This window comes from Haliotis rufescens, unplaced genomic scaffold (genome assembly GCF_023055435.1).
Source record: "Haliotis rufescens isolate VD_foot unplaced genomic scaffold, xgHalRufe1.0.p SCAF_5, whole genome shotgun sequence".
In the NCBI taxonomy this organism is placed as follows: domain Eukaryota; kingdom Metazoa; phylum Mollusca; class Gastropoda; order Lepetellida; family Haliotidae; genus Haliotis; species Haliotis rufescens.
Window position 1 is genome coordinate 37,085,650 of NW_025964223.1, and position 11,441 is coordinate 37,097,090.

The following is an 11,441-nucleotide window of genomic DNA, read 5'->3' on the forward strand; positions in this document are numbered from 1 at the left end:
GGCCAGTAGAGACACAATTGTGTATCTTGCCACTGATAGAGTCAATTAACGGCCAGTAGAGACACCATGGTGTATCTTGCCACTGATAGAGCCAATTAACGGTCAGTACAGACACAATTGTGTATCTTGCCACTGATAGAGTCAATTAACGGCCAGTAGAGACACCATGGTGTATCTGACAACTGATAGAGTCAAATAACGGTCAGTATAGACACCATGGTGTATCTTGCCACTGATAGAGTCAATCAACGGCCAGTACAGACACCATGGTGTATCTTGCCACTGATAGAGTCAATTACCGGCCAGTATAGACACCATGGTGTATCTGACAACTGATAGAGTCAATTAACGGTCAGTATAGACACCATGGTGTATCTTGCCACTGAAAGTGTCAATTAACGGTCAGTACAGACACAATTATGTATCTTGCCACTGATAGTGCCAATTAATGGTCAGTACAGACACAATTGTGTATCTTGCCACTGATAGAGTCAATAACCGGTCAGTACAGACACCATGGTGTATCTGACAACTGATAGAGTCAATTAACGGTCAGTATAGACACCATGGTGTATCTGAAAACTGATAGAGTCAATTAACGGTCAGTACAGACACCATGGTGTATCTTGCCACTGATAGAGTCAATTAACGGCCAGTATAGACACCATGGTGTATCTGACAACTGATAGAGTCATATTAACTGAGATTACAGATATCATGGTGTATCTTGCCACTGATAGAGTCAATTACCGTTCAGTATAGACACCATGGTGTGTCTTGCCACTGATAGAGTCAATTAACGGTCAGTACAGACACCATGGTACCGGTGTATCTTGCCACTGATAGAGTCAATTACCGTTCAGTATAGACACCATGGTGTATCTAACAACTGATAGAGTCATATTAACTGAGATTACAGGCACCATGGTGTATCTTGCCACTGATAGTGTCATATTAACTGAGATTACAGACACCATGGTGTATCTTGCCACTGACAGAGTCAATTAACGGTCAGTATAGACACCATGGTGTATCTGACAACTGAAAGAGTCATATTAACTGAGAATTACAGACACCCTGGTGTATCTTGCCACTGATAGAGTCAATTACCGGTCAGTATAGACACCATGGTGTATCTGACAAGTGATAGAGTCATATTAACTGAGAGTACAGACACCATGGTGTATCTTGCCACTGATAGAGTCATATAAACTGATATTACAGACACCATGGTGTATCTTGCCACTGATAGAGTCAATTACCGGTCAGTATAGACACCATGGTGTATCTGACAAGTGATAGAGTCAATTAACGGCCAGTACAGACACCATTGTGTATCTGACAACTGATAGAGTCATATTAACTGAGACTACAGACACCACGGTGTATCTTGCCACTGATAGAGCCAATTAATGGTCAGTACAGACACCATGGTGTATCTGACAACTGAAAATGCCAATTAAAGGGCCAGTACAGACACCATGGTGTATCTGACAACTGATAATGCCAATTAAAGGGCCAGTACAGACACCATGGTTTATCTGACAACTGATAGTGCCAATTAACGGTCAGTACAGACACCATGGTGTATGTGACAACTGATAGAGTCAATTAATGCTGAGTATAGACACCATGGTGTATCTTGCCACTGATAGTGTCAATTAACGGCCAGTACAGACACCATGGTGTATCTTGCCACTGATAGAGTCAATTACCGGCCAGTAGAGACACCATGGTGTATCTTGCCACTGATAGAGTCAATTAACGGCCAGTACAGACACCATGGTGTGTCTTGCCACTGATAGAGTCAATTACCGTTCAGTATAGACACCATGGTGTATCTTGCCACAGATAGAGTCAATTAACGGCCAGTACAGACACCATGGTGTATCTGACAACTGATAGAGTCAATTACCGGCCAGTCAAACACCATGGTGTATCTGACAACTGATAGAGTCAATTAACGGAGAGTACACACATCATGGTGTATCTTGCCAATGATAGAGTCAATTAACGGTCAGTACAGACACTATGGTGTATCTTGCCACTGATAGAGTCAATTAACGGTCAGTACAGACACTATGGTGTATCTTGCCACTGATAGAGTCAATTAACGGTCAGTACAGACACTATGGTGTATCTTGCCACTGATAGAGTCAATTACCGTTCAGTATAGACACTATGGTGTATCTTGCCACTGATAGAGTCAATTAACGGCCAGTACAGACACCATGGTGTATCTTGCCACTGATAGAGTCAATTAACGGTCAGTACAGACACTATGGTGTATCTTGCCACTGAGAGAGTCAATTAACGGTCAGTACAGACACTATGGTGTATCTTGCCACTGATAGAGTCAATTAACGGCCAGTACAGACACCATGGTGTATCTTGCCACTGACTGAGTCAATTAACGGTCAGCATAGACACCATGGTGTATCTTGCCACTGATAGAGTCAATTACCGGCCAGTACAGACACTATGGTGTATCTTGCCACTGATAGAGTCAATTAACGGCCAGTACAGACACCATGGTGTGTCTTCCCACTGATAGGGTCTATAAACGGCCAGTACAGACACCATGGTGTATCTTGCCACTGATAGAGTCAATTAACGGTCAGTTCAGACACCATGGTGTATCTTGCCACTGATAGAGTCATATAAACTGAGAGTACAGACACCACGGTGAATCTTGCCAATGATAGAGCCAATTAACGGTCAGTATAGACACCATGGTGTATCTTGCCACTGATAGAGTCAATTAACGGCCAGTACAGACACCATGGTGTATCTGACAACTGATAGAGTCAGTTAACGGTCAGCATAGACACCTTGGTGTATCTTGCCACTGATAGAGTCAATTACCGGCCAGTACAGACACCATGGTGTATCTTGCCACTGATAGAGTCAATTAACGGCCAGTACAGACACTATGGTGTATCTGACAACTGATAATGCCAATTAACGGCCAGTACATACACCATGGTTTATCTGACAACTGATAGTGCCAATTAACGGTCAGTATAGACACCATGGTGTATCTGACAACTGATAGAGTCAATTAACGGTCAGCATAGACACCATGGTGTATCTTGCCACTGATAGAGTCAATTAACGGCCAGTACTGACACCATGGCGTATCTTGCCACTGATAGAGTCAATTAACGGTCAGCATAGACACCATGGTGTATCTTGCCACTGATAGAGTCAATTAACGACCAGTACAGACACCATGGTGTATCTTGCCACTGATAGAGTCAATTAACGGCCAGTACAGACACTATGGTGTATCTGACAACTGATAATGCCAATTAACGGCCAGTACATACACCATGGTTTATCTGACAACTGATAGTGCCAATTAACGGTCAGTATAGACACCATGGTGTATCTGACAACTGATAGAGTCAATTAACGGCCAGTACAGACACCATGGTGTATCTTGCCACTGATAGAGTCAATTACCGGCCAGTACAGACACCATGGTGTATCTGACAGCAGACAGAGTCAATTAACGGTCAGTACAGACACCATGGTGTATCTTGCCACTGATAGAGTCAATTAACGGCCAGTACAGACACCATGGTGTATCTGACAACTGATAGAGTCAATTACCGGCCAGTACAGACACCATGGTGTATCTTGCCACTGATAGAGTCAATTACCGTTCAGTATAGACACCATGGTGTATCTGAAAACTGATAGAGTCAATGTACGGCCAGTACAGACACCATGGTGTATCTGAAAACTGATAGAGTCATATTAACGGTCAGTACAGACACCATGGTGTATCTTGCCACTGATAGAGTCAATTACCGGCCAGTACAGACACTATGGTGTATCTGACAACTGATAGAGTCAATTACCGGCCAGTACAGACACTATGGTGTATCTTGCCACTGAGAGAGTCAATTAACGGTCAGTACAGACACTATGGTGTATCTTGCCACTGATAGAGTCAATTAACGGCCAGTACAGACACCATGGTGTATCTTGCCACTGACTGAGTCAATTAACGGTCAGCATAGACACCATGGTGTATCTTGCCACTGATAGAGTCAATTACCGGCCAGTACAGACACTATGGTGTATCTTGCCACTGATAGAGTCAATTAACGGCCAGTACAGACACCATGGTGTGTCTTCCCACTGATAGGGTCTATAAACGGCCAGTACAGACACCATGGTGTATCTTGCCACTGATAGAGTCAATTAACGGTCAGTTCAGACACCATGGTGTATCTTGCCACTGATAGAGTCATATAAACTGAGAGTACAGACACCACGGTGAATCTTGCCAATGATAGAGCCAATTAACGGTCAGTATAGACACCATGGTGTATCTTGCCACTGATAGAGTCAATTAACGGCCAGTACAGACACCATGGTGTATCTGACAACTGATAGAGTCAGTTAACGGTCAGCATAGACACCTTGGTGTATCTTGCCACTGATAGAGTCAATTAACGGCCCGTACAGACACCATGGTGTATCTTGCCACTGATAGAGTCAATTAACGGCCAGTACAGACACTATGGTGTATCTGACAACTGATAATGCCAATTAACGGCCAGTACATACACCATGGTTTATCTGACAACTGATAGTGCCAATTAACGGTCAGTATAGACACCATGGTGTATCTGACAACTGATAGAGTCAATTAACGGTCAGCATAGACACCATGGTGTATCTTGCCACTGATAGAGTCAATTAACGGCCAGTACTGACACCATGGCGTATCTTGCCACTGATAGAGTCAATTAACGGTCAGCATAGACACCACGGTGTATCTTGCCACTGATAGAGTCAATTAACGGCCAGTACAGACACCATGGTGTATCTTGCCACTGATAGAGTCAATTAACGGCCAGTACAGACACTATGGTGTATCTGACAACTGATAATGCCAATTAACGGCCAGTACATACACCATGGTTTATCTGACAACTGATAGTGCCAATTAACGGTCAGTATAGACACCATGGTGTATCTGACAACTGATAGAGTCAATTAACGGCCAGTACAGACACCATGGTGTATCTTGCCACTGATAGAGTCAATTACCGGCCAGTACAGACACCATGGTGTATCTGACAGCAGACAGAGTCAATTAACGGTCAGTACAGACACCATGGTGTATCTTGCCACTGATAGAGTCAATTAACGGCCAGTACAGACACCATGGTGTATCTGACAACTGATAGAGTCAATTACCGGCCAGTACAGACACCATGGTGTATCTTGCCACTGATAGAGTCAATTACCGTTCAGTATAGACACCATGGTGTATCTGAAAACTGATAGAGTCAATGTACGGCCAGTACAGACACCATGGTGTATCTGAAAACTGATAGAGTCATATTAACGGTCAGTACAGACACCATGGTGTATCTTGCCACTGATAGAGTCAATTACCGGCCAGTACAGACACTATGGTGTATCTGACAACTGATAGAGTCAATTAACGGCCAGTACAGACACTATGGTGTATCTTGCCACTGATAGAGTCAATTAACGGCCAGTACAGACACCATGGTGTATCTGACAACTGATAGAGTCAATTAACGGTCAGTACAGACACCATGGTGTATCTGACAACTGATAGAGTCAATTACCGGCCAGTACAGACACTATGGTGTATCTTGCCACTGATAGAGTCAATTAACGGCCAGTACAGACACCATGGTGTATCTTGCCACTGACTGAGTCAATTAACGGTCAGCATAGACACCATGGTGTATCTTGCCACTGATAGAGTCAATAACCGGCCAGTACAGACACTATGGTGTATCTTGCCACTGATAGAGTCAATTAACGGCCAGTACAGACACCATGGTGTATCTTGCCACTGATAGAGTCAATTAACGGCCAGTACAGACACTATGGTGTATCTGACAACTGATAGAGTCAATTAACGGTCAGCATAGACACCATGGTGTATCTTGCCACTGATAGAGTCAATTAACAGTCAGTTCAGACACCATGGTGTATCTGACAACTGATAGAGTCAATTAACGGTCAGCATAGACACCATGGTGTATCTTGCCACTGATAGAGTCAATTAACGGCCAGTACAGACACCATGGTGTATCTTGCCACTGATAGAGTCAATTGACGGTCAGCATAGACACCATGGTGTATCTTGCCACTGATAGAGTCAATGTACGGCCAGTACAGACACCATGGTATATCTTGCCACTGATAGAGTCAATTAACGGCCAGTACAGACACTATGGTGTATCTGACAACTGATAATGCCAATTAACGGCCAGTACATACACCATGGTTTATCTGACAACTGATAGTGCCAATTAACGGTCAGTATAGACACCATGGTGTATCTGACAACTGATAGAGTCAATTAACGGTCAGCATAGACACCATGGTGTATCTTGCCACTGATAGAGTCAATTACCGGCCAGTACAGACACCATGGTGTATCTTGCCACTGATAGAGTCAATTAACGGTCAGCATAGACACCATGGTGTATCTTGCCACTGATAGAGTCAATTAACGGCCAGTACAGACACCATGGTGTATCTTGCCACTGATAGAGTCAATTAACGGCCAGTACAGACACTATGGTGTATCTGACAACTGATAATGCCAAGTAACGGCCGGTACATACACCATGGTTTATCTGACAACTGATAGTGTCAATTAACGGTCAGTATAGACACCATGGTGTATCTGACAACTGATAGAGTCAATTAACGGCCAGTACAGACACCATGGTGTATCTTGCCACTGATAGAGTCAATTACCGGCCAGTACAGACACCATGGTGTATCTGACAGCAGACAGAGTCAATTAACGGTCAGTACAGACACCATGGTGTATCTTGCCACTGATAGAGTCAATTAACGGCCAGTACAGACACCATGGTGTATCTTGCCACTGATAGAGTCAATTACCGGCCAGTACAGACACCATGGTGTATCTTGCCACTGATAGAGTCAATTACCGTTCAGTATAGACACCATGGTGTATCTGAAAACTGATAGAGTCAATTAACGGCCAGTACAGACACCATGGTGTGTCTTGCCACTGATAGAGTCAATTAACGGTCAGTACAGACACCATGGTACCGGTGTATCTTGCCACTGATAGAGTCAATTAACGGCCAGTACAGACACCATGGTGTATCTGACAACTGATAGAGTCATATTAACTGAGAGTACAGACACCACGGTGTATCTTGCCACTGATAGAGCCAATTAATGGTCAGTATAGACACCATGTTGTGTCTTGCCACTGATAGAGTCAATTAACGGCCAGTACAGACACCATGGTGTATCTGACAACTGATAGAGTCAATTAACGGCCAGTACAGACACCATGGTGTATCTGACAACTGATAGAGTCAATTAACGGCCAGTACAGACACCATGGTGTATCTGACAAGTGATAGAGTCAATTAACGGCCAGTACAGACACCATGGTGTATCTGACAACTGATAGAGTCATATTAACTGAGAGTACAGACACCACGGTGTATCTTGCCACTGATAGAGCCAATTAATGGTCAGTATAGACACCATGGTGTATCTGACAAGTGATAGAGTCAATCAACGGCCAGTACAGACACCATGGTGTATCTTGCCACTGATAGAGTCAATTAACGGTTAGCATAGACACCATGGTGTATCTTGCCACTGATAGAGTCAATTAACGGCCAGTTCAGACACCAGGGTGTATCTTGCCACTGATAGAGTCAATTAACGGCCAGTACAGACACTATGGTGTATCTGACAACTGATAATGCCAATTAACGGTCAGTACAGACACCATGGTTTATCTGACAACTGATAGTGCCAATTAACGGTCAGTACAGACACCATGGTGTATCTGACAACTGATAATGCCAATTAACGGCCAGTATAGACACCATGGTTTATCTGACAAGTGATAGTGCCAATTAACGGTCAGTATAGACACCATGGTGTATCTGACAACTGATAGAGTCAATTAACGGCCATAACAGACACCATGGTGTATCTTGCCACTGATAGAGTCAATTGCCGGCCAGTACAGACACCATGGTGTATCTTGCCACTGATAGAGTCAATTACCGGCCAGTACAGACACCATGGTGTATCTGACAGCAGACAGAGTCAATTAACGGTCAGTACAGACACCATGGTGTATCTGACAGCAGACAGAGTCAATTAACGGTCAGTACAGACACATTGGTGTGTCTTGCCACTGATAGAGTCAATTAACGGCCAGTACAGACACCATGGTACCGGTGTATCTTGCCACTGATAGAGTCGATTACCGTTCAGTATAGACACCATGGTGTTCCAGATATGCTTTATGCACTCAAAGAACATGTTCACTAATGGGTTTATTCTCGTTTATAAAAACTGCAGAGAAATTATTCTATCTATCCCATTTTGTACAGTAACTCGTTTGTTGGTATAATTCTATGAATATTACTGTATTAGAACCATTTTTGTTTTGAGGACACATTATATCTGTGGGGGTTACGATTAATCGTTTGCCAATCTTTTTCCGTCATGTTAAGGCCAAGATCTAGTTCCCATCTTTGAATGTATTTTGGGGATATCATATTGTTGGATACTTTATTTAAGATATCATAAAATACCCTACATCCCCCCCTCTCCACTAAGTTTTCAAGGAAATATGGTATTAAGGGCAGATGTAACTTAGATGTAAGAGATATACTCCTACGCTTTAGATATTGTTTTATTGCTTGGATAAGATTAGAATATTCCAGAAAATGTGTTTTACAGTCGTATACATGTTTTAGGTCTAAAAGATCAAGAAAATTTCCATTCTCGTCTATCAAATCATTTACAAGATTAATGCCTTTAATGTGGAGGAATGTTTATAGTTTACCGGAGTGTTCCCGATTCTTATATTCGTATTTTGCCATAAAGGCTGTGATAATATATCTTTTTCCTCTTTGATAGAATTTCTTTTTTTTCTATTAAGTTTCCCCATGCACACAGAACATCTTTCCAGAAAGCATTGGTCCTATCATTAATAACCTTTTCCGAAATAAAGAATTGGCATTTTTGCAGAAAATCAATTTGTGTTGGAGTTATATTATTAATCAAAAGAGTGGTAAGTTTAGAGTGTGGATGGGAATTGAACAAATGTTTAATCCAAGATATCTTTTGAGCATTGATCGTATTTTTAATATCAGGCACTCTTAAACCTCCCCCTTCATAAGGTTTCATCATAATATTTCTACTGATTTTGTCTGGTTTATTTTTCCATATAGAACGAAAACACAGTGTTTCGAGTTCTTTTAATGAACCGTTCACTTGGATTAGGTAGGGTTGAGAAAAGGTGGAATAGTTTAGATAAAATAAGACTTTTTAGTACAGTATTTCTACCTAATGGGGTCAGGTCACGTGCTAACCAAGAGTTAATGATGGTTTTCAAACTTTTAATTTTGTCTTTGTAATTTCTTTCTACCATTTCTGCCAAAATGTGAGTAAATATAATATCGAGAAGAGTAAAACTTTTTTTTGACCAATCTAAATTCCAACTTTTGCACATGGTTTTATCAGAGAATCGTTGTGAGCCAATCCACAACACTTGCGCGTCATGTTTGAAGAGTTGTCATGGTTTTTTGGAGACAATTTTCAGTTCCATCTAATATGAGAGATGTGCCGTCTGCAAATTGGGAAATTAGATATTCTATCTCATCGATCTTAATTCCGTTTATATTTTTATTGGTGCGTAGCATTATTGCCAAAATTTCTGCGCATAACAAGAATATATAAAGAGATAACGGGTCAACTGTCTACATCCTCTTTTTACTTTGAAAAATCTGAAGCAAACCCGTTAACTAAAACACTAGATTTTACATCGTGATAGAATGTTGTTATCCAGTGCTTAACTGAGGGTCCAAAATTAAAAAAAGGTCAAAGCTTCTAGGATGAAAACCTAGTCTACTGAATCGAACGCCTTTACAAAGTCTATAAGTAACAACCACCCTGGGATTTCCATGCATTCAGTAAAGTCCATAATATCATAAATTAATCTAGTGCATTCTTCAATGTAACGTTTGACATAAAACTTCTTTGATCTTCGTTAATTATTTTTGGCAGAACTATTTTTATTCTATTTGCCATTGTTGCTGATGCTATCTTATAGGAAACATTTAATAGAGAAACTGGTCTCCAATTTTTTTATGTGCTGCTTTGGTTTATCTTTTTGGGGGGAATGCGTGTTATTAGACCCTGCTTTTGATTAACTGATAGTCTTCCTCTTTTGAAACCTAGGTTCAATGATCGTATCAGATATGTATGCAGATCTAGCCAGAAAAATTTGTAGAATTCTACAGTAAATCCATCAGGACCCGGACTTTTTGCATTTTTCATATTTTTCAAAGATGTTAAAACTCTCCTTCAAGACGTAATTGTTGTGGTGTGCTTAGTTTTGGAATATTAAGGTCTTTAATTTAAACATATCATCTAGGTCTACGTTTCTACATGTCTGATTCGTGTACAATTGTTCGTAATATCTCTTGGTTTCGTTGATGATATCTTTTGTTTCAGTTATGGTATGTCCATTCTTTGTTTCTAGTTTAGCTATTGCCTTATCCAGTTCTTTTTTTCTAAGGATAAGAACTATTTTGTTGGCTTTTCTCCCATTTCTCTCCATTCTGCCCGAGATCGCATGATTATCCCTTCTGTTTTTATGTTATTTATTTCTTCCAGTTCAGTGTTTACCTTTCTAAGTTTCTTTAGTATTTCGTTTTTAATTTCTATATCCATTGAGGTGTCTAGATTGATTTGCAATGCTTCGATATGTTTTTGTAAGTTGTTTTCTTTGTGTTCTCGCTTTCGTTTCCTTTCCGAGGAGTATTTTTCAGTTTGACCTCTTATCATCAACATTAATGTTATATAACAAATATGTCATTGACTTGTTCATCAACACCTGTTTTATATTGTTCTGTTGTATTTTGAATTGCTTCTTTAGTCTTTTCAACAAAGGTTTTGTCGATTTGTAGGGAATGATTCAACTTCCAATAGCCTCTTCCTCTCTCGATACTGTTAAGTTTTAACGAGATCCAATGAGTATAGAGTGATCTGATCTGTAAGCAGGGTCTATACAAACTTTATCTACGGGTTTTTCAAGGTCTCTTGACAACAAGAAGTAATCTAATCTGGCTTGTTTTATGGGTTTGGTTTGTCTCCACGTATATCGTCTCTCGTCTGGGATTGTTCATCTATGAAATCTAATATTTTTTCTCTGGCGTTTTGGTTGTTTACGTTTTTATAGTTATGCAAATCAATGTCTGGGTTTTGGGTAAAATTCCAATCTCCACAGATGGAGCAGTGATCCGACTCCAACTCAGTGACAATAGCTGTTATTTGTCGAAGAATGCTGGTGTGTCGGTTTTTGGACCGTACAGGTTGATTAAGGTAAATGGTTTTTTTCTCTTAATTGCATTTTA